The 24,041-nt window shown below is 49.6% G+C and overlaps 1 protein-coding gene across 1 annotated transcript in view; it reads left to right on the top strand.

The window, feature by feature from the left end:
• SKOR2 (SKI family transcriptional corepressor 2) overlaps positions 1-24,041 on the top strand; it is a 75,352-nt gene that overhangs the window by 1,596 nt on the left and 49,715 nt on the right. The gene's annotated exons all lie outside the window — the stretch shown is intronic.

The following is a 24,041-nucleotide window of genomic DNA, read 5'->3' as shown; positions in this document are numbered from 1 at the left end:
GGTTACCGCAGTAAGAGTCATTTCACACTGCGCTTCCATTCCCTGCTCGTGTGTATAGTGCACACCGAGTTCACGCTGGCCTAGGACTGACGGCCTATATGAAGAGGTATTTTAAAAACGTCCGTCGCCCCCCGTGTCTGTGAAGGCTTCACTCTTGATCCGTAAGGGCGAGGTGGCATAACCCGGGCCCAGGGCTGGCTTCATGGCGCTTAAACTAGGCGGCAAACACCTCTCCGGTCCCAGCTAGTGCGCGTGTATAAAGTGCGTGTGTACAAGACGTCGGTGTGTGCTTTATGTGCGTGCAGGATGTGTGTGTGTGGGGAGGTGGGGGGGGGGGGGTTGATGCCTCTGCAGGAGGATATCGGCCTTTGGATTCCTCCGATGGGCAAGCTGTGAAGGGTAGGGGTCACCCAGACAACCAGCCGGCCTTCAGCACCACAGCCCCTCTGCTGTCATTCAGCACCACAGCCCCTCTGCTGTCCTTCAGCACCACAGCCCCTCTGCTGTCCTTTCAGCACCTCAGCCCCTCTGCTGTCCTTTCAGCACCACAGCCCCTCTGCTGTCCCTCATCACAACAGCCCTTCTCTGCTGTCCTTCAGCACCACAGTCCTTCTTTGCTGTCCTTCAGCACCACAGTCCCTCTAATGTTATTTCAGCACCACAGCCCCTCTGCTGTCCTTTCAGCACCACAGCCCTTCTCTTCTGTCCTTTCAGCACCACAGCCCTTCTCTGCTGTCCTTCAGTACCACAGCCCTTCTCTGCTGTCCTTTCAGCACCACAGCCCTTCTCTGCTGTCCTTCAGTACCACAGCCCTTCTCTGCTGTCCTTTCAGCACCACAGTCCTTCTCTGCTGTCCTTTCAGCACCACAGTCCTTCTCTGCTGTCCTTTCAGCACCACAGCCCTTCTCTGCTGTCCTTTCAGCACCACAGCCCCTCTGCTTTCCTTCAGCACCACAGTCCTTCTCTATTTCCTTCAGCACCACAGTCCCTCTGCTGTCTTTCAGCACCACAGCCCCTCTGCTGTCCTTCAGCACCACAGCCCCTCTGCTTTCCTTCAGCACCACAGTCCTTCTCTGCTGTCCTTTCAGCACCACAGCCCCTATGCTTTCCTTCAGCACCACAGTCCTTCTCTGCTTTCCTTCAGCTCCACAGTCCTTCTCTATTTCCTTCAGCACCACAGCCCCTCTGCTGTCTTTCAGCACCACAGCCCCTCTGCTGTCCTTCAGCACCACAGCCCCTCTGCTTTCCTTCAGCACCACAGTCCTTCTCTGCTTTCCTTCAGCATCACAGCCCCTCTGCTTTCCTTCAGCACCACAGCCCTTCTCTGCTTTCCTTCAGCACCACAGTCCCTCTGCTGTCCTTTCAGCACCACAACCTCTCTGCTTTCCTTCAGCACCACAGCCCTTCTCTGCTTTCCTTCAGCACCACAACCCTTCTCTGCTTTCCTTCAGCACCGCAGTCCTTCTGTGCTTTCCTTCAGCACCACAGCCCTTCTCTGCTTTCCTTCAGCACCGCAGTCCTTCTCTGCTTTCCTTCAGCACCACAGCCCCTCTGCTGTCCTTCAGCACCACAGCCCGTCTCTACTGCCCTTCAGCACCACAGCCCGTCTCTGCTGCCCTACAGCACCACAGCCCCTCTGCTTTCCTTCAGCACCACAGCCCTTCTCTGCTTTCCTTCAGCACCACAGCCCGTCTCTGCTGTCCTTCCGCACCACAGTCCTTCTCTGCTTTCCTTCAGCACCACAGCCCTTCTCTGCTGTCCTTCAGCACCACAGCCAGTCTCTGCTGCCCTTCAGCACCACAGCCCTTCTCTGCTTTCCTTCATTACCACAGCCCGTCTGTGCTGTCCATCAGCACCACAGCCCCTCTGCTTTCCTTCATCACCACAGCCCGTCTGTGCTGTCCATCAGCACCACAGCCCCTCTGCTGTTGTTTCAGACCGTCAGTCCCTCCCGTCCTTCGCTCCACGTGTCTGCTGTCATTCAGCACTACAGTCACTTCTTGGGTCTGTGCCTTCCCTCTTCGATACTCCCTCCCCACCTACCACTACCCCCTTCTCGACCCATATCCCGTCACTGCCCGCGGCCCCCATTTCATTTCAGACTCTCCCTGCAAGCCTCCTCATTCCTCCAGCCCTCGCGGCTTCTCCCTCGCCACCCACTGTACTTTCAGCTACACGCAGTGTTAGCGCCCGCCTCGGAAGGATGAAAGGCGGGGTCGACCACCCTAAAATGCATCTGCATCGACGATCCACGCGCCGCGGGAGCTTCAGCAAATTCTAGGCCCCAATTTTGACTCTCTGTGCACTGAAGACAAACGTGGGTATGTTGAGGGGTATGGGGTGTTATGTGTGGGGGTGCATATCTGAGTACTTGACAAGGACACGGGTGCTCAGAACCGTCAAAGCACACACAGTCCACGCGTGAGAAGTGATTCAACTCTAAAAGTGAGGACAAGTGCAAAAGCTGAATGAACAACATCTGGAATGCTTACAAAAAGTGCACCAAAAAGAAGGCCAGGCTGTCAGCCGCATCAGACGACTCGGCGCGGTGCAGCCCCTCGGACTGGTGTTGGCGCACGCGCACTCCATAGGGTGGGAAGAGCCTTCGCCCCTCCGTTTCCAAACCCCGTGTCCTCTTTTGGCGGTTCATTGTGGAGTGGGGAGAGGGTGGGGTGGGGGCCTCGGCGAGATCCGCATCCGAAAAGTGGGTCTGTTTCCCTGGATTTCCTTCCCAACCCCCACTGGCCTGTCACAAACTGCGGACTTCGAACTTTCAAAACTTCGAAACGTGAAATGTTCTGAATACAGGACACATACGTCGAACTAAGAGAAGACATTAAGATATTAACGTACAATATTCAAAATACTCACCTGACACCGTTCGGATGTTAAAAGATGTTTCTTGGCTGCTATAACCTTACTTCCACGTGCGAAATTCGTGTACTTGAAAACCAAAAACACTTGTAGTCCGCAAAATGACGACGTCTGAGCGCACGAAGGGGGTGGCATACTGAGGGTGGGAGTCACAGGCCTGAAACACCTCTGAGGTATGTCTCTGCAGAGTCGCTTCGCCTCGTCGGACCCTCCTGGGAAGAATGTGTGTGTTTTTTACTGGGGAAACTAACATCTATAAACAGCGGCGTGTTGTACAGTGCAATGCTGGGGTCGATTTGGGCTCAGGGAAAGTTGAAAAAATCAATACAAATAAAAAGGTGTGAGCCTGCTTTGTCTAAAAGTGGCTGTGTGTAAATGTCTCTACTAAAGCGCATTGGAGAACCCTAAAGGCAACACGCAGAGCTTTAAAAAATAAGGCATTCAAAAATAGAGAAATAACATCATACACGATTCAGACCACGAACTAGAAGTGGTTAAATGCCTTATTAAATGAGATGTGTGCTGTTACGCCACAAGCCAATGCATAGTGTGATCCTTGGCAGGTGTACTGACAATGACGCACCGACAGTGGTGGGCGATTGGGCAGCTGAAATAAGAACACCTTCTCCACCTCAGGTTCCTTGTCTTTCACTCTACACTACCCCACGGAGCAGGAAATGACGCAAACAGGCCATTAATAATGGAAGGCGGCCCTGTAATAAAATACTTGTGCACGGCTGGCAGCGGTGGGCGTGTGCAGAGCACACTGAAGACTGCGGCTTTTCCACATAACAATCCCTACAACGCGGTGTGTGTCCGAAACAACATTTAAAGTGTGTGTGCTCCACCGCAGTGCCACGAACTGCACACAGGTCACCGAGGCGCATCCCAGGCAGACATCAGCAGGAGCTGTAAGGTGGTGTTAGCTGTAAATAAGCGCCTTCCCTGGTTGTAATAACGGCCCCGCAGCAATAACAACGCAGTGGGCGGTCATTGGCGGCGACAAATGCATCGTTATTACATCAAGTGGCAGCTTCCCGAATTATATTACATCAAAATAGTCCATTTAATTATATAATTAAATAACGACGTGTTTTAATTGTTGTATTTTTCATCCCAGTGAGGTCATTACGGTGCTTTATGCGGTCGACCAGGCGCTAGCGCACTTCTAAAATGCATGTTTGTGGTTTTATGTGATTTATTTTTTTCGTTTTTTTTTCGTTTTTTCTGTTAGTCAATAGAGTAATTCGAAAATGTCGATTTGCTCTAATTTCAACACCTGTTGGCAATGGTGTATGTCAGTAATTTCTTCTGTTATTATTTTCTCCCCATTCACACATATTTTTCTTTTGAAGGCGAGTATTGCATATTTCTTGACGTCTGGTATTGTGACTGCAACCTCTACTAATAAAATAATGTGAGGAAAATGTTGCAACTGTGCTCTCCTACTTCTTAGCTTTATCAATTTCGTTTTTTATATATTAATACACGCATTAAAATCTAAATTTGGAATATAAACTCGGGACACTGCCCGCATTACCGGCATTTTCCTGAGCAGCTAGAGAGGGCTCATTCAGAAATCTTCTGCTTACAGTTAAGTGGTTACATGTCGAAATAGCGCTTGTCCCCGCCTGACCCTCGAATAACAGGAAACGGAAATACAACGAATGTCTGGCTCTAGTTGTGCAGTAGGTGGTCCATTTCAGAGAGAGTCCCGAGGACAAGAGTCGTGTTTTAAGTAATCAGTAGGAAGGGTTGATTTTAAATATTAAACGGGAACACTAATTTGTAGCACACTCGCTGATCCTCCCCCTCCAGTATAAAGCACGTGGTATCTTCTGAGTGGGGCCCCAGATAGGGAAAGAGAGGCTGCTGCTGCCAGTTTGGGAGGGGAAAGACCACTGACAAGGCAAAGGAGGGGAGGTGGGGATTTTAGTCAAGTCTGCGAGCCGCTATTCCCTGAACTATGACCTGGGTTCTCACACCGGGGTTGTAAATAGCACCCCGCCCCTATAGGCCGCCTCTGAAGAATCCCGTGCCCCAGTGCTTGAGATGGAAAAAATAAAGTGCAGGTACTCTGCAGAGTACCTGCTTGTTTCTGAGAAGTGCCGGTACTCTCCAAATAAAAGTATAGCATTTCTCTTGAGAAGTGCCGGTACTCTCCCTCCCAAAATAAAAAAAGTGCCGGTACTCCGTACCGGACAGTACCGGCCCATTTAAAGCACTGTCACGCCCTCAACCGCCTCTCATCAACCTTTGGCCCATACAACTCACGCCCCTACGATTCTCTGCTCTGTTTCCCGTGTCCTCTGCAGCCCCCGCCTCGACGCTTCCTCTACTGGAGTCCACAGTCTCCAGTCGGCCCCCAGGGTCCTCCACCAGCCCCCACAGCCCGTCACAACTCTGCCTTCCCAGCCCCTACAGTCGCACACGCTGCCTCCTCTGTCCTCCTCCGTCCTACTAATCTCCCTACACAATACCTCTCCTGGTCTCCACAGCCCCGCCCCCACCCCAAAGCTGCCACCCCCCCTTTCTCCCGGCCTCCACAGTACCTTGCCCTGGCCTCTCTCTCGTCCCACTGCTTCCCAGGGCCTCCACTGCCCTTAGGGAAAGATTCCCAGAACAAGTGGGAAGGTGAACCCAGAGAAAACAGCTTCAGAAACCGATGGGAACAAGCAGCAGAACTGGGGGGAAAGAAGGAGGGGCCTGGCGGGACCACACACAGCGACCTGGGGGAAGCAACCGCAGAGCCTGAGAAAAAGAACCACAGAACCTCAAAGAACACACCAGAACCAGACCAGGGCACGGTGGTTCTCTGCACACAGCAGCCAGGAGACTATCAGACTGCAGCCTAAGAAGTGAAAAAAAGTAAAAACAAGGCAGCAAGGCTTTTCCATCTATGGACTCATGATATAAAACAACATCCCAGTATCCATGGGGACAGAGCAGACCAGACTACAATTTAGGAAAGAGATGAAGGGTCAAGGTTCAAGCTACAGAAATGCCATATATATACATACATACTCACTCTACAGAGGGAAGTATTACCATACGCACACTGACTCTAACATGGGGAACCGTATACACGCGTACGCGCTGATTCTATAGAGGGTTGCTATATGACCGTGCACACACTGATTCTACTGCAGGGCACTGTGTTACCACACCCTCCCTCCCACCCACCAGGCCTTGGGGTCTTTCGCCCACCCCACCAACCATGCACTAATTCTACTGACTGGCATTGTATTACCTCACATACACTGCTTCCACCAAAGGTCACACTGTTACAGCACGCACACTGATTCTACAGTGTGGCACAGTGTTACTGCAAACACAGTGATCCTAGTGAGGGGCACTGTATATGTGCACCCACACACCTCCTATGAAGAGGCACAGCTTTACAAAACAAGTCAAGTCAAAAAAGTCTTTATTGCGATTCTTCATCATAAAAGACATTCTAAAACAATAATTCATAATCCAAACAGCATAAATAACAACGTATACAAAAGTCTTTCTAAAAACCAGAACTACACTGACACTTAAATATTTAAAATAAGCTAAAAATAGGATTAAATGTTCAATAGGCAGTAGACTTAGACATATTTAAAAACAATCTTGTTTAGAATCTCAATATGAGCCACAAAACCTACTATTGTGCTCCACTAACTCCCTGGGTCCGGTAACCATAACATCACTCAGCCTATAAGCTGGGCCCTAACTTTTTTAACCGAAGGACCCATGCCCAGCTCAGAAATTTTGCAACGCTGATTACAATTACTTTAGTAGTGTCATTCCTCAAAATTCTACTTGCAACCTTTACAAAACACATACTGATGTTACCGAGGGGCCCAGTGTTACTGCACACACTAAATCTACAGAGGAGCACAGTATGAAGACACATGCATTGATTTCACCTAGAATCACTGTATGACAGCAAACACACTGACTGTACTGACGGATCCTGTATGACCGCGCACACACTGATTCTTCTGAGGGACACTATGGCCCCACCCACACTGATTCTGCTGAGGGGCACAGTGTTTCCAGGCATACACTGGCCCAAAGGATTGCCTTTTAGACGGGTTGCACTGTTTTTAAGGCATTGCACGGCAATGGCCCTAAATTTGTAAGAAACCTGATCAACAACTACAAACCCCAGCGCAACTTACACTCTGCCCACCTTTGCTTGGTCACTATCCCGGCGTTCAAACGAAAAAGGCAAGGTGGCAGCTGCTTCTCCTATCTAGCTGCTACTTTCTGGAACTCACTCCCCTTGTCGCTCAGGAACTGTGACAATCTCTTGGTCTTTAGGAAGTCCCTGAAGACGTGGTTGTTCGAGCAAGCATACGCTTAGGGATTGGTTACGTCTCTCCACAACAGCGCCATGAAACCTACGGGTGTACGTACGCTCTATAAATGGTTATTAACATAACATAACACTGATTTTACAGGGGCACTGTATATGTGAACACACACTGGTTTTACGGAGGGGCACAGTGTCACCACACACACACACATACACTGATTCTACTGAGGTTACAGTGTGACTGTACACACTCTGATTCTAGTGAGGGGAACCATATGACCAAGCACATGCTAATTGCACCAAAGGGCCCAGTATGACTGCACGCATCCTGACTTTACGGAGGGACACTATATAACCGCTCTGATGCTGATTGTTCATGAGGGGCTCAGTATGACCTCACACATACTTACTCTGCCAAGGGACAGTGTATGACCTCGCACACACTGATGCTAATGAGGGGCACTGTATGACCTAGCTTACAAGGACTCCACAAAAGGGCACAGTGTTACCGCACAACCACTGATTCTACATGGGGGCACTGTATATGTGCACAGACATTGATTTTGCTGAGGGTTAGTGCATGATTGCACACACACTGATTCTACTGAGGGGCACTGCATTACCAAACACACACTCATTCTACCAAAGAGCACAGTATTATTGCACACACTGACTCTACTGAGGGGACAGTATGACCGCATACACACTGATTCTACTTAGGAGCGATGTATGCCTGTGCACACACAGGGGCAGATTTTAAATTATTTTACCCAGTTTAGCAAACCCCCTTGCTGCCCTGCATGAAAGAGGAAAGTGCAGGAATGGGCCGTATTTAACATGATACAGCACATTGCTGTCTTTTCCGTGCACTGGTGCACAATGTGCTGCCTAGCACCAATGCAGGTGCCCTTGCGCCGTGGGGGAAGGGTGCCTTTGTTGAAGGCAGGATTATTTTTGTGCAGGAAGGGGCACCGTCCTACCCAAAAACAATTCCCTGAGGCATTTTCCTCTTTCTATGTGTGTTGCATAATGCTTAGGGTAGAGTAATGTAGAGTAATGCAACTCAGATATGTGCGCTGTGTTTCATTACTCTAGATTATTAGCCCCTTCGCTGCGGGGGTTAATTTCCCGCTGTGCTGGGGGGGAGGGGGGCGCGCACGGCGGCCGCATGCTCATGACGAGCTGAGCTCGTCATGAGGCACGGCGCTCCTGTGCTCATGACGAGCTCAGTTCGTCACAGGTGCATTACCTGCCGTGGAACGCTCAGCACAGCAGGGGAATTATCCCCGCATGCGAGCGTTCCACGGCTCATGACGAGCTGAGCTCGTCATGAGCACCGGAGCGCCGTGGCTCATGACGAGCTCAGCTCGTCATGAGCATAGAAGAGGTTAAAGCCATGCAGGGCCACTCAAGGTGGTCTTGTGTGGCTTGATATATCTGACTTCAAAGTTGCTTTGCCTTTGTGGCCCTTGCGTGGTGCAAGGGCGATGCAACTCAATGACAAATGTTATGTTATGTTATGTTATGTTATGTTAAAATAGTCTTATAGAGCGCTCAGCTACTCAAAGAGTATCCCGGCGCTAAGACAGAAAACCCAAAGCAAAAGCAAAGTGAGAAGAGAGAAACAGAAAAAGAACCAAAAAAAGAGACAATTAGGTTGTTTGTTGAAACAGGCAGGTCTTCAGTTGCTTCCGGAAAGTCGACAGATCGGTGGTTTGCCTAAGTGAAAGTGGAAGCTTATTCCAAAGTCCTGCCACTTGCACTTGAATAGAGCGGCCTCCTTTACGGACCCTGCATTTGCTACAGAGGAGCACTGAATGACAACATGCACACTGACTCTACAGAGGTTCACTGTATGCCCACATACACTAATTGTACTGAGGGGACAGTATGACTGCGTGCATACTGATTCTACAGAGGTGCACTGTTTGCCCACATACACACACACACACTGATTCTACTGAGGGGACAATATGACTGCACGCACACTGATTCTACAGAGCGGCACAGTGGTCCTGTGCATACACAGACTCTACCAGGGGACAGTGGCAGCGCACACACCGACTCTACTGAGGGGCACTGTATAGCCATCCAAACACAAACATACAAACACATACACACACTAATTTTACCAAGGGGCACAGTGTTACCGTACACACACACTGATTCTACAGAGAGACACTGTGGGGTTTATTTACAAACTTGTAACGCAGTGCAGTGGAACAAGTCACCTTGCTGTGCAGCACTGCGTGAAAGGGCAGGAATGTCCCCTATTTCAGGCATTATGGCACATTCATGCCTTTTCCCCTTGCACTGGCGCCCTTTTGGAAGCTTAGCGCAAATGCAGGCACCCTGGCACCATGGTGCAAGGGTACCTGCAGGATTGATATTGTGCAGGAAGGGACACCTGCCAACTTGCCACACATATTTCTCTTTCTATTTGTTCTGCAGGACGCAGCTCATATTGAAAGAAGGAGTAACATGGAGAAATAAAGGTATTTCTTCTGGTTATGCCGCACCTGAGAAGGTGTATCTTTTTGGTGCATTCCCAGGTCTACCCGTTCTGTCAAATGTGGGAATGTCTAAAAAGCCATGTTTGTGGCGTGGGAACACCCACGCACCGCAGATGGAATGCCTTCCCAGGGCAGAGGAAGGCATTGTATCAATCTGTGCTGCGTTGCCTTACCCCAGATTAATGGAGCCGCGCAAAGTGGACTGGCGTGGCTTCATAAGTCACATGTCAGGTTTGCGTTGCTCTTGCGCCATGTTGCGCGGTGCAAGAGTGATGCAGACTGGCGCATAACTAGGTCACTGTATGACTGTGCACACATTGGGGCTCATGTATGAGAGCCCTGTGTCACCTTTGCACTAGGTAAAGTGGTACATGTGTGACGCAGGGCTCCGATAAAGATTTGCAAAGTCACGCAAAGCCACTTTGAGGCTTCGAGTGGCCTCATAAATCCTGAGTACGGTGACACAGCGCAAATCCCTACGTCGCCTTACTCTGCACCCATGGGCGTTGCGGTCGGTATTCTCACGCAACCCCCATGTGATTTGACGCTGCCCCAGATTTACAACAAAGACATGTAAACCTGAGGAAGGTGTAATGCTGAGAAATAACATAATTTCTCCTTGTTTTAACCTCTTTCCATGTGTGCTGCATTTTGAAGCACGCATAGAAAGAGGAAAACGCCTCTTAGGATTGTTTTTGTGCAGGAAGGTGCACCTTCCTGCACAAAAACAAACCCGCCTGCAACAGAGGCACCCTTGCATAATGGTGCATGGGTGCCTACGTTGGTGCTAGCCTGCCAAAATGCACCAGCACATGCAGAAAGGACAGGAATGCGGGGAACATCCTTTACAACGCAACTTTTACAACGCAAGTTATTACAACGCATTGCGCTGGGGGGCGCTCTTGGATAGGGAATAGTTTAATTACTATCCAACAGCTTCCCTACTATCCACGGGGACTGGAGTTGGAATAGTAAATTAAACTATTCACTATCCAGCGCCCCAAGTCGTTGTAACGACTTGCGTTGTAAAACCTGCATCGTAATGGCATGCGTTGTAAAAGCATGCGTTGAAACATCATACATCCCAGGAATGCAGCATATTGTAAATGTGGGATACTTGTAAAGCGCACTGTTACTCTAACGGAGTGTCCTGGCGCTGTAGACCTCTGGGAAACCCGTCCTGGTTTTCCCTGTGAGATGGTCCCTTACTGGGTATCTCCAGGGTGAAACCAGGCATCCCCGGCGTCTGTGGGGACCGTTGTAGAGATGAGGCAAGCTTAATGCCCAGAGTTGCCGAGTGTGTTCCCTGGTCAGAGTAGGCACTGAGGCAAGAATTATCGAGTCCGTTGATCCTGGTCCAAGATCCTGCCACGTCGGGAATTGAACCCTGGTCCCGGGCCGTTCTCTGCTTACAGGTCTGCCGCCTCTAACCAGTGAGCCACACCACTTCACAAATATTGCATAAATATTGTGCATTCCTGCCCTTTTACTTTGGCATAGGGCAGCGCAGCAAGGTACCTATGCTAAAATACCTTAAATGAGGCCCATTGATTCTACTGAAGGTACTGTGTGACTGCGCACTCACTGAATCTACTGAGTGTCAAACTGTTTCTGCACGCACAGTGATTCTACTGAGGGACGCTCTCTAACTGCGCACACACTGTTCTACCGAGGGAAGTTGTTTGACCGCAAGCTCACACACTGATTCTTATCACAGGCCCCATAGTTTCTGCGACCTAGTTAGCTGTTAATGAATCCCAGTGTTCACCATGGAAGCTGCGGAGTTATTTAAAGCGTGCTGGAGCATCACCTCCTTGATGATCCGCAGTTAACTCTTCACTGGGACGGCCCTTCAGCTGCTCGTATGCTGGTGAGAGAGGACGGGCCGAGCATCTTAGACGGCTTCCACTTCACATTACCTTCACTGACAATAAAAACCAAAGGGTGTTCTTCCCTTTAGCAGTGTAAACAAACAAGACATGTTTGATGGTGGCCTACCGTAGACACTCTGAAGGCTTATTTATAAGCCGATTGCTCCGCCGGTGGCCACGATTTTTAATGCACCGGTGGCGCCATGTGACAGGCCATATTCACAAGGCAATGTAAAGTCACCTTGAGTGGCTTTTCATGGCCTTGTAAATATGGGCCTCTTTCACACATTACTCTGCGTGAAAGAGGCGTGCCGTGGGTGTTGCTGTGGGTGTTCCTACGCAACTTCCGTGGAAACTGACCCATTCCCAGATCTACCAGGTTTTGGAAGCCTACAAATGGGTCAGATTCCTACGCGCCCCAGGGGAGGATTAAGGGAAGCGTAACTAAAAGCAGGAGCTTTGTTTCTCGTCCTGTTTCTATGTGTGCTGCATTCCGCAGCACACTTAGAAAGAGGGAAACACCTCTTGTGATTGTTTTTGTGCAAAAAGGTGTCCCTTACTGCACAAAAACAATCACCCAGATAATGCAGACACCCTTGCACCATGGCACTCGAGAGCCTGCGTTGGCACACGGCAGCCCATCGTGCACCAGCGCAAGGAAAAGGACAAGAATGTGCTGTATATTGTTGCTATATGAGTTTCAAAAACACAAGGGAACCCTCAAGGTAATTAAAGACCTTGGGTAACAGTTATGTCTGTGAGCAGTGGTCCTTAAACAAGTGATCATAACAATAAGATAAATATAGATTGGAATCAATGCTATATTCTGGATGTCCAGCCGAACAAACAATTTAATAGTAGAACCAATAACTTAGATAGAAAACAATAAACAAGTGGGACACAGGACTGTGTCCCACTTGATTGTTGTTTTCTATATAAGTGCACATCCAGAATATAGCATTTATCTTATTGTTATGTATATTGTAGCTACAGCCGGGACTTTAAGTGGTATGAAAAAACTGGGGTGTCTCTCAAAGGGGCGTAGCCAAGGTAACTAAGGTTATGGCTTAAAACACTTACCCCAAAAATCTGTGCTTAGTGCAGCCCGACTGGTATTTTTACTGTTTCTGTCATTGCATTCAGATATGTAATACAACAAGTAACATTACACCTACAGCAAGCCAAAACTATTGGCTTTGCCAATGGTTGTTAGTTGCATAAGCAGCAACTATGATTTTGTTGAATATAATATGACAATCCTTCATGATGAGACTGTGAAAGAACTTTACCGAGCCTCTTCGAAGTTACCCTAAAGGTAGTGAAGGGCGGTACTGCTGCAGAGTTAAGATTTTTTTTTTCACCCAGAGGCTGAGGGCAAAAATGCAGAGCCCGAGAGGGACCTCTCGACGCCAGCTTTTTAGAACTGCTGGTGCTGAGCAGTGGCAAGACCCGGCCCACTTAAAGCTCTGGCTACGGTACATTCCTCCCCTTTTCTTTTGACACATGGCAGCTCGGCTGTGCTGTCATGCATCAAAATATTGCAGGGGGAATAGCTGAGGTACATTCAGAACTCTCATGGCTCCCCAGTTCCATTTGCAAGTAGCTCACCCAGTCCCTTTTCTGTGCATTCTGGGATTTGTAGTAATGTTGGTTCTATTGTAAAATCAGGAACACAATTCCTAAAAGGCAACATCTGGACTGGGTCAGCTACTAGCATGGACCTGGGGAAAGTGAGCGCTCTGTACAGTGAAAGAGAGCCGGCCTGGAAACAGTGGGGTCAGAGTTCACAGCGGTGACACTGGGACTACTAAAGTCTGTTTGAAGAGTTGTCAGGAGGGGGGGGGCTCCCTTATCTGGGCCTAATTTGGACCCGTGCTAAATGGCATAATTACGCACACATTAAATATGAGTTCGGGTTATGTGCCCTGGTCAGAAGGCGTCCGGCTGCAGTGGGCACTGGTGGGTATGGGGCCGATGGTAGTCATATATCTCTCCCTACTTGCCTATAGTGCTGCTTGCTGTCCATCGTCGTGCAGCGCTAGATCCCGGCGCTGGTGGGCCGTTCGAAGTTCTGCACTTATATTTTGGCCAAATAAAAGTGACTAATGCGATGTCCTCTCAGTGCAAACATTGTCGCGACACTGCAATAGCGTCGACGCTCTCTCCATGGTCCGCCCAAAGTGTGCTCTGTTTTCAGAACTCGATGGGAAAATGTATAAAAATAATCCTTAGAAATCCATGTATATACATTTATACACCATCTTCGCAACTTACAGCTACCGAAAAAAACACGTTTAATATATATGCACAAGAGTAGCCCGTAAAATAACGTGAGTTTGAGCGCCAGCAGATGCGTGTGTGTCCTCCAGCAGAGACACGCACCAGCCTGCTTCCTGTGAGCCGTGCAGAAGAGCTCTGGGCGCCCTTTCATGTGGCAGACGTCACACACTCAGCTGTTAATCAGTGCTGGGTGTTATTAGGAGACCACTTTTGTATAGCGCCTAGCTACGTAGTTTTCCGTGTCTAAGCGCTGTGAAACTGGTCCTGGTGACCTCTGCATTGGTATAGTATTTACCCACCCCTCAGGGATGGAAGGTTGAGGTGGGCGTGCGGCATTCGAAATAGTTACTTGCGGTAGTGGCAGACGGCAGAGGCGAGCGTTTAACACACTGAGCCATCTAGCGGCCAGGACCCAAGCTAAAAGCGAGCCCAGCGGATACAATCTCCAACAGATGCATTCGGTCCCTTTGCAGCAGGTGGTCCCTGTGTGCTGGACGTTGGTGTCTCGGTACTCACTGGTGAAAGTTGAACCCCCCGCACGCGCACTCATCGCCCGTCTCAGGGTCACACTCCCGGGGTCCAATGCACCGGAGCATGTCTGAATCCTGCTGAGCAGAAGGGCAGAATACTCGAAAAGTAACAACAAATAAAGCCGCCACCCCGAGCAACCACTAACAGAATCACAGACTCCATATAAACAACCGCCGAAAGATGCGCAGCCCACACGAGGAATCAACACCAGCTAAACGATCACAAGCGCACCGAACCGCAACACAGGCCTTCGAAGCACAGGCAACATGCACACATCCTGTAGAAACAATCCTCGCGCACACGGCACATACAATTTCAAGCTAACACCAAAAACAGTGTAGACAGTAGCACTGGTCTAGAAAAACACAAGCAAACACAGGCCTGAAAAAGCATGGAGCACACAGCTCACAGAAGCACAGCCGACCTATGCAGGAGTCCAGAAAGACAGAAGAAAACAGAAACACAAGTCTGCACAAAACAACACACGGAATCACAACAGAAAAACAAGCGGAAACACGAGCCCTTAGAAGCACAAGCCACATAAACACAGTCCAAACAAGAGCTCACACAAAAAAAACAGCCTTTGGAAACACGAAAACTAACGACCACAAGTCCAAAGAACACCACAGAAACATGGGCCATGGGAATACAGGCCACAGGACAGCCAATGGGAACGATGCCCGTCATTGTCACACAGACGTCCTATCCCCCAGAGCCACAAGGTCACAGAACCACTCGTCGAACAGAAGTTCAAAGACACAACCTCGCAGCCCGTCCACCCATGAGACCACAAGCACAGGCGGACGTTAAACCACACTCAACAGTGAAAGACAAGCTCACAGCACCGAGCTGCGATCGATACACAAACTTAACTCACACAACTCGGGTCTCTTCTGGCACAGTCACAAAGAGGCCGACGTGTCCATTGCCTACAAGCATCGGGAACCTGCTGTCTTTAGGAAGAAAACCACAGCCAATCAGAGGCCTGCTGGCCCACACATGTATAAATGCACATAAGGCGGACCCGCTAGTGCGCAATGCAAAGAGCCTTAAAACAGAAACAGCAGACCCTCAACTCACTGCCCAACAACACCACGGGGGCCACGGTAAAGCAGGACTAACAGCCACGAGCCAACAGAACCACAACCGACAAACCAACAGACAATTCAACTCACAAGCTAACACAAGCATACGCTCACTCAATCAGGTGAAAGGCACCTGACCCCTCCCCCATCACCAGAATCACTAGTCCACACTCCAATAGAACCACGATACCTCAAACCATTAAAACCACACGTTAAATCAGTAGTTTCAGCGGGCTAGGACAGACAGCAATGTGTACAAAGGCTGAAAGGAGCGCTCGGCCCCTGGGTGGGACCGCAGCGCGTGGACACTGAACATACCCCTCCTGGAGGCAGGCTCTCGTGCTGACAAGGGACGTGTGAAAGAGGTGGATATTGTTTAAATATCCTGCAAGCATTGGTGTAAACACACACAGACAGATTGAGATAAGATTGCATATGTATAGAGAGATTTACATTGTATCTGTGTGTCTGTGTGTGTGTGCGCGCGTGTGGGGCGTGCTCTTAAATGCAATGATATCAAACTCTTATTTCACAGCCCGAGGATATTATTTCACAGCTGCCTGTTACATACGACGTCATCAGTGCCGGACCTATCCTCGGCGTTATTTGCATCCCTCCCGGGTGTTAGCAGTGTCTTCAGATGATGAAAGCCGCGGCCGCTCTACGGAGTGTCACCATTGCCCATTGTTTAGTCAACATGTAATCGTGAAAGGTTCGCAAAGCGCCAGTTTTGTGATCCGGGCAGCGCCCGTGTTTAGCTCACGTGTGAGGCCGGCTTCAACGAGCGCGCCATTCCACGGACAGTCAAGTATGTTTTTTTTAACAAAAGCAGTTGTTTTTTATTCTAAATTTTTCTTCTCTCCTTAGAACTACAGAAAAACAAATATTTTTAGTAACAATAGCGTTTTCAAGCCTCGCAATTTATAAAGTACCAACACTTTTGGGCGGGAATGTACGGCCATACTGGGTCTTTATCCAACATGGATAATATTATTTTATATAGCGCTTCGTGAGCACTTCTGCCTTTTCTAAGCAGTGTAGACAGAAGGCGGCACAATTTTCCGAAATATTAGTACTCCCTTTCAGAAGGAGAGAAGCGTGACTTCTGGCAGGGTCCGAGTTTTAACGGGGAGTTCACAACAGATGGGGGGCCGCCTTACTGGCAACAAGTGCAGAGAGAGTGAGAGGATGGGTGGGTGTGGCGCCGTAAGTATGAGGAATATTAATGTAAATAATAAATAATAAATATAATAATAATAAATAAATAATATAATAATTATTGTACGTCGTGATTATAATAAAAACGTGCCTCACGCTTATGGGGCGTAGGAACACTCCTTACGCACACGGGCCAGTAACAGGCCTCACGCGCTGGACCTATTAACACACCTCACGCGCACTGGGCCAGTGACTGGCCTCACGCCCGTTGGGTCTGGCCTGCCCTTGGAGGGACGGGCCCCATCTTTGCAAGAACAGATACAACGTTTCGGAGGTCCCGGAGCAGCGCTAGTGTGCCAAAGTGCCTTCCGGTGAAACTGATTTTCTCAGCGCTGTGTCCATAGTGCGTGGTCAGCTTCAGAACTTGGAGGCTTATTTACAAGCTCCTTGCGCCACCCCTACGTCACTTTTCCCTTGTTAAAAATGCCGCAAAAGTGGCGCAAGAGGCTTTTAAATAAGTCCCTTGATTTTTACGCACCGGCACTGGTTTTAGGGACTGAGACTTATTTTTACTCTCCAGACTTTGCTCAGAGCAAGAGAGCGAAAGGCAGACACGGGAGAAAGAAGGAGAGGAAAACTGCGATAAGAGGAAGAAAGCAAGACAGAAAATATAAAACTATAATGAGATAGGAAATGTAGAGAGGGGGAGAAGAAGAGACACGAGGCGGTGTTCGGCAGCTCCGGCTTCCAGCAGGCGGGCGGCGAGATCAGCGCCCGGGGCCTGGACCTGCCTTTGCGCATCCGCGGATCCAGCCATAACGGCTTGAGGTGTCTCGAGCGCGAATCAAATGCAAAAATTGCATGTATACGTTAGTCCTACGAATTCGTATCTGCGTTAAATACCACCCACAAAATGTATAGAAGTTGTACACAAGATCTAGCGCCTGTTCAGCATGTGTGGCACCGCGAGAGCCAGCGGGTCACTTTTGGAGCGTCAGTGGTACCCGTAGGGATTGCATCTATGCAGCGTGTGACCCATCGAGTAGGAGTGGCACACGCAGAATGTGTACCACTTGCACAGAATGCGTGGCACCAACACAAATAGTATCACCTATTCCGAATGCAGCACACGCACAGAATGTGCGGCATCTGTGCAGAATGTGTGACAGCTGCCTAGCACATGATGTGTGATATCTGTGGAGAATGTGTGACACCTACGCAGAATGAGTGACGCATACCCAGCATGTGTGATACCTGTGGAGAATGTGTGACACCTGCGCAGAATGAGTGACGCATATCCAGCATGTGTGATACCTGTGGAGAATGTGTGACACATGCGCAGAATGAGTGATGCATACCCAGCATGTGTGATACCTGTGGAGAATGTGTGGCACCTGCGCAGAATGAGTGACGCATATCCAGCATGTGTGATACCTGTGGAGAATGTGTGACACATGCGCAGAATGAGTGATGCATACCCAGCATGTGTGATACCTGTGGAGAATGTGTGGCACATGCGCAGAATGAGTGATGCATACCCAGCATGTGTGATACCTGTGGAGAATGTGTGACACATGCGCAGAATGAGTGATGCATACCCAGCATGTGTGATACCTGTGGAGAATGTGTGGCACATGCGCAGAATGAGTGACGCATATCCAGCATGTGTGATACCTGTGGAGAATGTGTGACACATGCGCAGAATGAGAGACGTATACCCAGCATGTGTGATACCTGTGGAGAATGTGTGACACATGCGCAGAATGAGTGATGCATACCCAGCATGTGTGATACCTGTGGAGAATGTGTGACACATGCGCAGAATGAGTGATGCATACCCAGCATGTGTGATACCTGTGGAGAATGTGTGGCACCTGCACAGATTGAGTGACGCATATCCAGCATGTGTGATACCTTTGGAGAATGTGTGACACCTGTGCTGAATGAGTGAGACATATACCCAATGTGTGTGACAGCTCTCCAGCATGTGTGACACCTGAGCAGAATGTGTGATACCTGCGCAGAATGAGACACACATATCCAGAATGTATGGCAGCTCTCCTGCATGTGTGATACCTGAGGCGAATGTGTGACACCTGCGCAGAATGAGTGACTCATATCCAGAATTATGGAAGCTGTCCATCATGTACGATACCTGTGGAATAATGCGTGACACCTTCGCAGAATGAGTGACACATATCCAGAATGTGTGGCAGCTGTCCAGCATGTGTGATACCTGTGGAGAATGTGTGGCACTTGCGCAGAATGAGTGACGCATATACAGCATGTGTGATACCTTTGGAGAATGTGTGACACCTGTGCTGAATGAGTGAGACATATACCCAATGTGTGTGACAGCTCTCCAGCATGTGTGACACCTGAGCAGAATGTGTGATACCTGCGCAGAATGAGACACACATATCCAGAATGTATGGCAGCTCTCCTGCATGTGTGATACCTGAGGCGAATGTGTGACACCTGCGCAGAATGAGTGACTCATATCCAGAATTATGGAAGCTGTCCATCATGTACGATACCTGTGGAATAATGCGTGACACCTTCGCAGAATGAGTGACACATATCCAGAATGTGTGGCAGCTGTCCAGCATGTGTGATACCTGTGGAGAATGTGTGGCACTTGCGCAGAAGGACTGACACATATCCAGAATGTGTAGAAACTGACCAGCATGTACGATACCTGAGCCGAATGCGCGGTACCTCAGCAACACCTGTTAATCCTGCGTTCCATGTGTATGCGAATGTGTGGCAGATGTCCAGCATGTATAGCACCTGTGCAGAATGTGTGGCACCTGTGCAGAATGCATGCCACCTGCCCAGCATGTTGGCACCTGTGCAGGCTGTGGGACACCCGCTCAGGATGTGTGGCGCCTGTCCAGCACATAAATTACCTGTGCAGAACGATAAATTCCTGTGCACAACGTGCGGCAACTGGACACGACGTTTGCACTTGTGTTCTGTGCGCCGCACCTGTCTGACAGGCACCCGTGAAATATTTTGTGGCAGCTTCGCAGAAGCTGGGCCCAGGACAGAGTGTCTCTTCTCCACACAGACTGGATGTCTTCTACTCAGCATGTGGGCACGCGCGCAGAGGGTCACCTGAGTCGAACCCGCGACTCCTGGGCAGAGTGAATATCCAGCTTAAATGCCACCTGTGTAGAGTGCGTGACACACACTCGGAGTGCGTAGTACCTGCCCAGCATGAACGGCATTTACGCAGTACATGTGGTGACACCTGTGCAGAATGTGTTATACATGCACAACATCACACCCGTCCTGAGCACGTGGAACCTGTCCTGCCTTTCTGCCACCAGTTCTGTGGGTGTTAAATCTGTGAGGTAGCTTGGCACTGCCCTGTGGACCCGCCGCGCGCCGCTCTGCCCACAGTTTGGCTGTGCATCAGCCCGGGAGGGGGGACCCCCATTCTCGGACCTCCCCTGCAGGATGCGGAGTGAGACGTGGGCGGTTCCTTCCGCCTGCCCTCACTCCACATGCCTGGGGGGAGTGGCTGTCAGTCAGTGACGTCGCAGCCCCCACCCTCTCCAGAAGGAGTGAAGGATGGCGGGCAGATAGGAAGAAAGGGCTTTAGCACTCAAGCCGGGGCTGAGCCGCGCGCACACCGCTCCCCACGGATAATCTGCTGAGAGGGGCTCTTCACCCGGCCGTGGACGCCCCTCCCCTGCCGCCGAGAGGGGCCGGAGAGCCGCCGGGAGCAGGAGGCGAGCCCGCCGGGTCTGGAGCCTGGTCTGCGCCCCTGACACCCCGCTGCACCCTCCTGGAGCAGAGATGCGCTGATGGGACCCGCCGCCCCCTCCTAAAGATGCGCCGGACCCCCCGGTGAGGAGCTCGGATATTCGGAAGGTAATGCTGGCTGCTGGCACCGCTCCCCTCCCCGTGTGCGCCACCGTGTGAAGAGCAGACCCGCTCCTCGCTCCGAGGGTCCTGGGCACACGCGCCCTCTGAGGGTGTCTGGGCTTCTGTGGACTTCCAGTGTAGATTACTTGTATATGCGTGAGTTTATGTAACTATGTATATGTGCCCGTGCATTTGACATATGTGTATGTTTGTTTATTGCATACAGCCGTGTGTGCTAGTTCGTATGTCGTGCATGTGCGGTTCGATCTCTGTATGTATGAATCTATATGTGTGTCTGTGTATGTATGCATGTGTGTGTTGGGGCTTGTGTGGTTATGTGCATGCTTTCACTTAAAGTTTTCTCTACGTCGACAGCGCCTAGATATCATTTCAGCTCTCGTGCTGCTTTATAGAAATACTTCTATATTTTCATTCACTTTCCACTGTGGCATGGCGCATGGCGGGCCTCCTACGTTACTTTTCACTTGAGGCTGTGTGTGTCTGCATGTCTTTTTCTCTGCGTGTTTACGCTCCTATTGCACGTGCGTCTCTGTGTCTATAGCAGTTTATCCCCGTGTCTGAGTGGATGTGTTTTGCTCTGTTGGCATGGGTGTGTTTATTTGCACCCTAGCCTACATCTCCTTTCTACTTTTACGGCGCCGAGAGGTGCTCGCTGCGCTAACCGGTTGTTCCCATTTTATCGCTATCTTTCCCCTGCCAGGCCTGTTTTTGGAAGGCGCTATATGGCGGGGTAGGACGGCCCCGTGCGTTATCGGTCACTCGTGGCGCTGCGTGAGCGTTTGTGTGCGCTGTCGCGTGTGTCGTGCGTGCGTCATAGGTGCTTGGGTCACAGTGTTAAGTTATAAACTAGAGTTCCCTTTCTGGTGAGAGGCCTTATGTATGGTTACACGCGCATCTTTGTGAGTCTCAATGCTTTCGGCGATCACCTCGGCCAATATTACTTTTAGTAACCCCCCCCCCCCCTCCCCAGGACCCCGTCTCGTCCGCCAGGGGTCCCCTTCTTCGTGAGTGACACATGTCCCCAACAAAGCACATTATCTGAATCCCCTTCCAAGCACCTCCAAAGCTGACAGTAACCTGCCACCTCTCTTCCCTTGTGGGTTTGTTGTAGTTCAACGCTTTGGGCACCGCAAAGGCGCTATACACCCCCCTGCTATGATCTACTTCAAATTGTTGTAACGCTTGATATTGCCTTATGTCGTTGGTAAATGCTCCCGATTTTGTCTGATAAGAAATCGCCGCGTTGCAGCTAAATTATTTGCCTAAGATCACACAGTTAAGAGGTCAAGGGGGGAAGCCGGGATGAGTGCTCGTGGTTTCAGGCTCCACTATCATTCATAAAGTCTGGACTGGAGACCCGAGGTGTGAAGTTTCCAAACACATGAGGCTCCGGACCACAGAAAACACACACCACTATCCATCGACAAATGCGGTCTAAAATGCAACTGATTTTACTATATTTGTTGAAAATAAGACCGGAAAGGGACTCTATAACTTACAAGTTTTACACTAAATTAAAGCAATTAAAATGCACTTCGAAATGTGTATTCCGTCGATTTAGCACTGCAGTCACCGCAGTCCCTTTTGCAGTCACCGGAGACGTTTCTTACGTCACTTCTTGTTTTCGTGCACGATGTGTTCCGGTTTCCGGTTCAAGTTGGCAACCTTGTATTTACAATCGCTTGGTCCTTGGGTTTACAAACAACGCCCCAGCGTGCACAATAGGGCTCGTGCGAGCACGCTGTCCAGTGGTCGAAACTGTAGATGGCTGCAATGTTAAGGAGTCGTTTATAAAAATCTGGGCCTTGCAGGAAACTTCCAGGGTTGTGAATCTATAAAGTAAACAATTCGTCGTGTAGGGTGTGGCAGTAAACCGGACGAATGAACCATTGACTCGTGATTTCATCTATTAAGATAAAAAAACAAAAATGTTTTCACGTTTTAGATAACGCGCCTCCGTTCCCTGACCCGTGGATTCCGCCAGCGAGATATATGAAGTGGATTTAGGTTAACTTGTCTGTTTGTGTCATACGACGAGTGGTTCCCAGACATCTCTACTCTTCGGAGACACGTCATTTATGAAGTCACGATATCTGATGTGTTTCGGAGACGGCGAAGTCACGGGCAGCTGCAAGGGAGGCTGTAAATGCGTCTGTGGCAAGTACAGGCCGCTTCACCCACTCCCCTCATGGTGTGTGGCCGGCAGGACGCAAATAATTCGTAGAGAGGCAGAAAGGGCATATAGCGCTGAATGCCTACGGGTTTAGGCGCTATAAAAATGGTATGGATTAGTCGGAAAAGAACAACGAAAGCGCACTTTAATACGAAATAGACACAAACTTTGTGTGACTCCCGGTTGACGGCTCTTGCACCAAAACTACCATATTTGAATTTATATACATCAGGTGACACAAACCAGAAAACCGCTGTATGAAACCTTCATATGAAATCTAAAAAGGTGTTTTTGAAATGTTCTAGTTACAAATTAGGTAGGCAATGCCAGTAAAACTTCCTGATGCATTTTGCACCTGAATAAAATAAATGTAAGGCACACCGGAAGTAGGCCGCTGTTTTTTTTTAACCCAATCCTGTTTTGTGTATTATTAGTAATAAACAAATAACTCCCTTGACGCCCTGCTTAAAAAGTCATAAATTGTGCCGGCCTGAGCTCAGGTGTCCACCGCACCCGGCAACACTTCTTTTTCCCACATAGTCGAAGGCCTGCCCGGCAGCGCAGCGTGTCAGCAGCGGGCTGTGGCGTTTCATAAAACACACACGGTGACTCCAGGGCAGGGCTCTGTTTCGGGGAAAGGGCCACAGATACTCCGTAAATAATGAAATCCAACTGTACTCCCAGGAAGGTACAAGCGTGGTCATTTGTATGGTGTGCGCGCGCCTGTCTGAGAGAATGCGTTTTGTATTTCAATGTGCACATGTATTATAGTGCATGCTTTATTCCCTTTTGGCCTAGTTTTCTTCTTTTATCTGTGTATTTGTATTTGAGTGGGTTTCTGCAATGAACCCATATAGCATTAGATTGCTGGACTTTGTTTAGACGTGGCCGCTGGTTTGGGACGTCTGACGTGTTGTGTGTGTGGTGACGTGTCCTCAGCAGTGCTGTGAGTGCCCCCCACGTTGAACCCCTGAAGAGCCGCCATGCCCGATGGTTTATTATAGTCGGCATTCATGCGGAGAAATAGAGCCAGCCGCATAATTACAGCAAAAGAGCGGTAAATTAAGGTTACGCAGGATAATATTTATTTCAGATTTTATTTTAGGGCGGATTTAGAAAATGACATCATGGCTGGGAGATGGGAACAGGTGGTTTGCATCAATACTACATCTGAGGGGGCCTTGTGCTGGGGCTGTAGCACAATGCATGCATCTCACACACATTCACTTTCACTATTATCTCACGATCCTGTTAAGGCGCGGGCCATTAGCCCAGGTGTCTTTGGTAAGTCGTAGTGCATTGTTCAGTATAATAAATCGTGCCCGCCTGTGGCACGGCGAGGGCACTGTGGGCCCT

The sequence above is a fragment of the Lissotriton helveticus genome, chromosome 2_1 (genome assembly GCF_964261635.1).
Source record: "Lissotriton helveticus chromosome 2_1, aLisHel1.1, whole genome shotgun sequence".
Taxonomy (NCBI): domain Eukaryota; kingdom Metazoa; phylum Chordata; class Amphibia; order Caudata; family Salamandridae; genus Lissotriton; species Lissotriton helveticus.
This window is presented reverse-complemented; position numbering and strand designations above follow the sequence as displayed.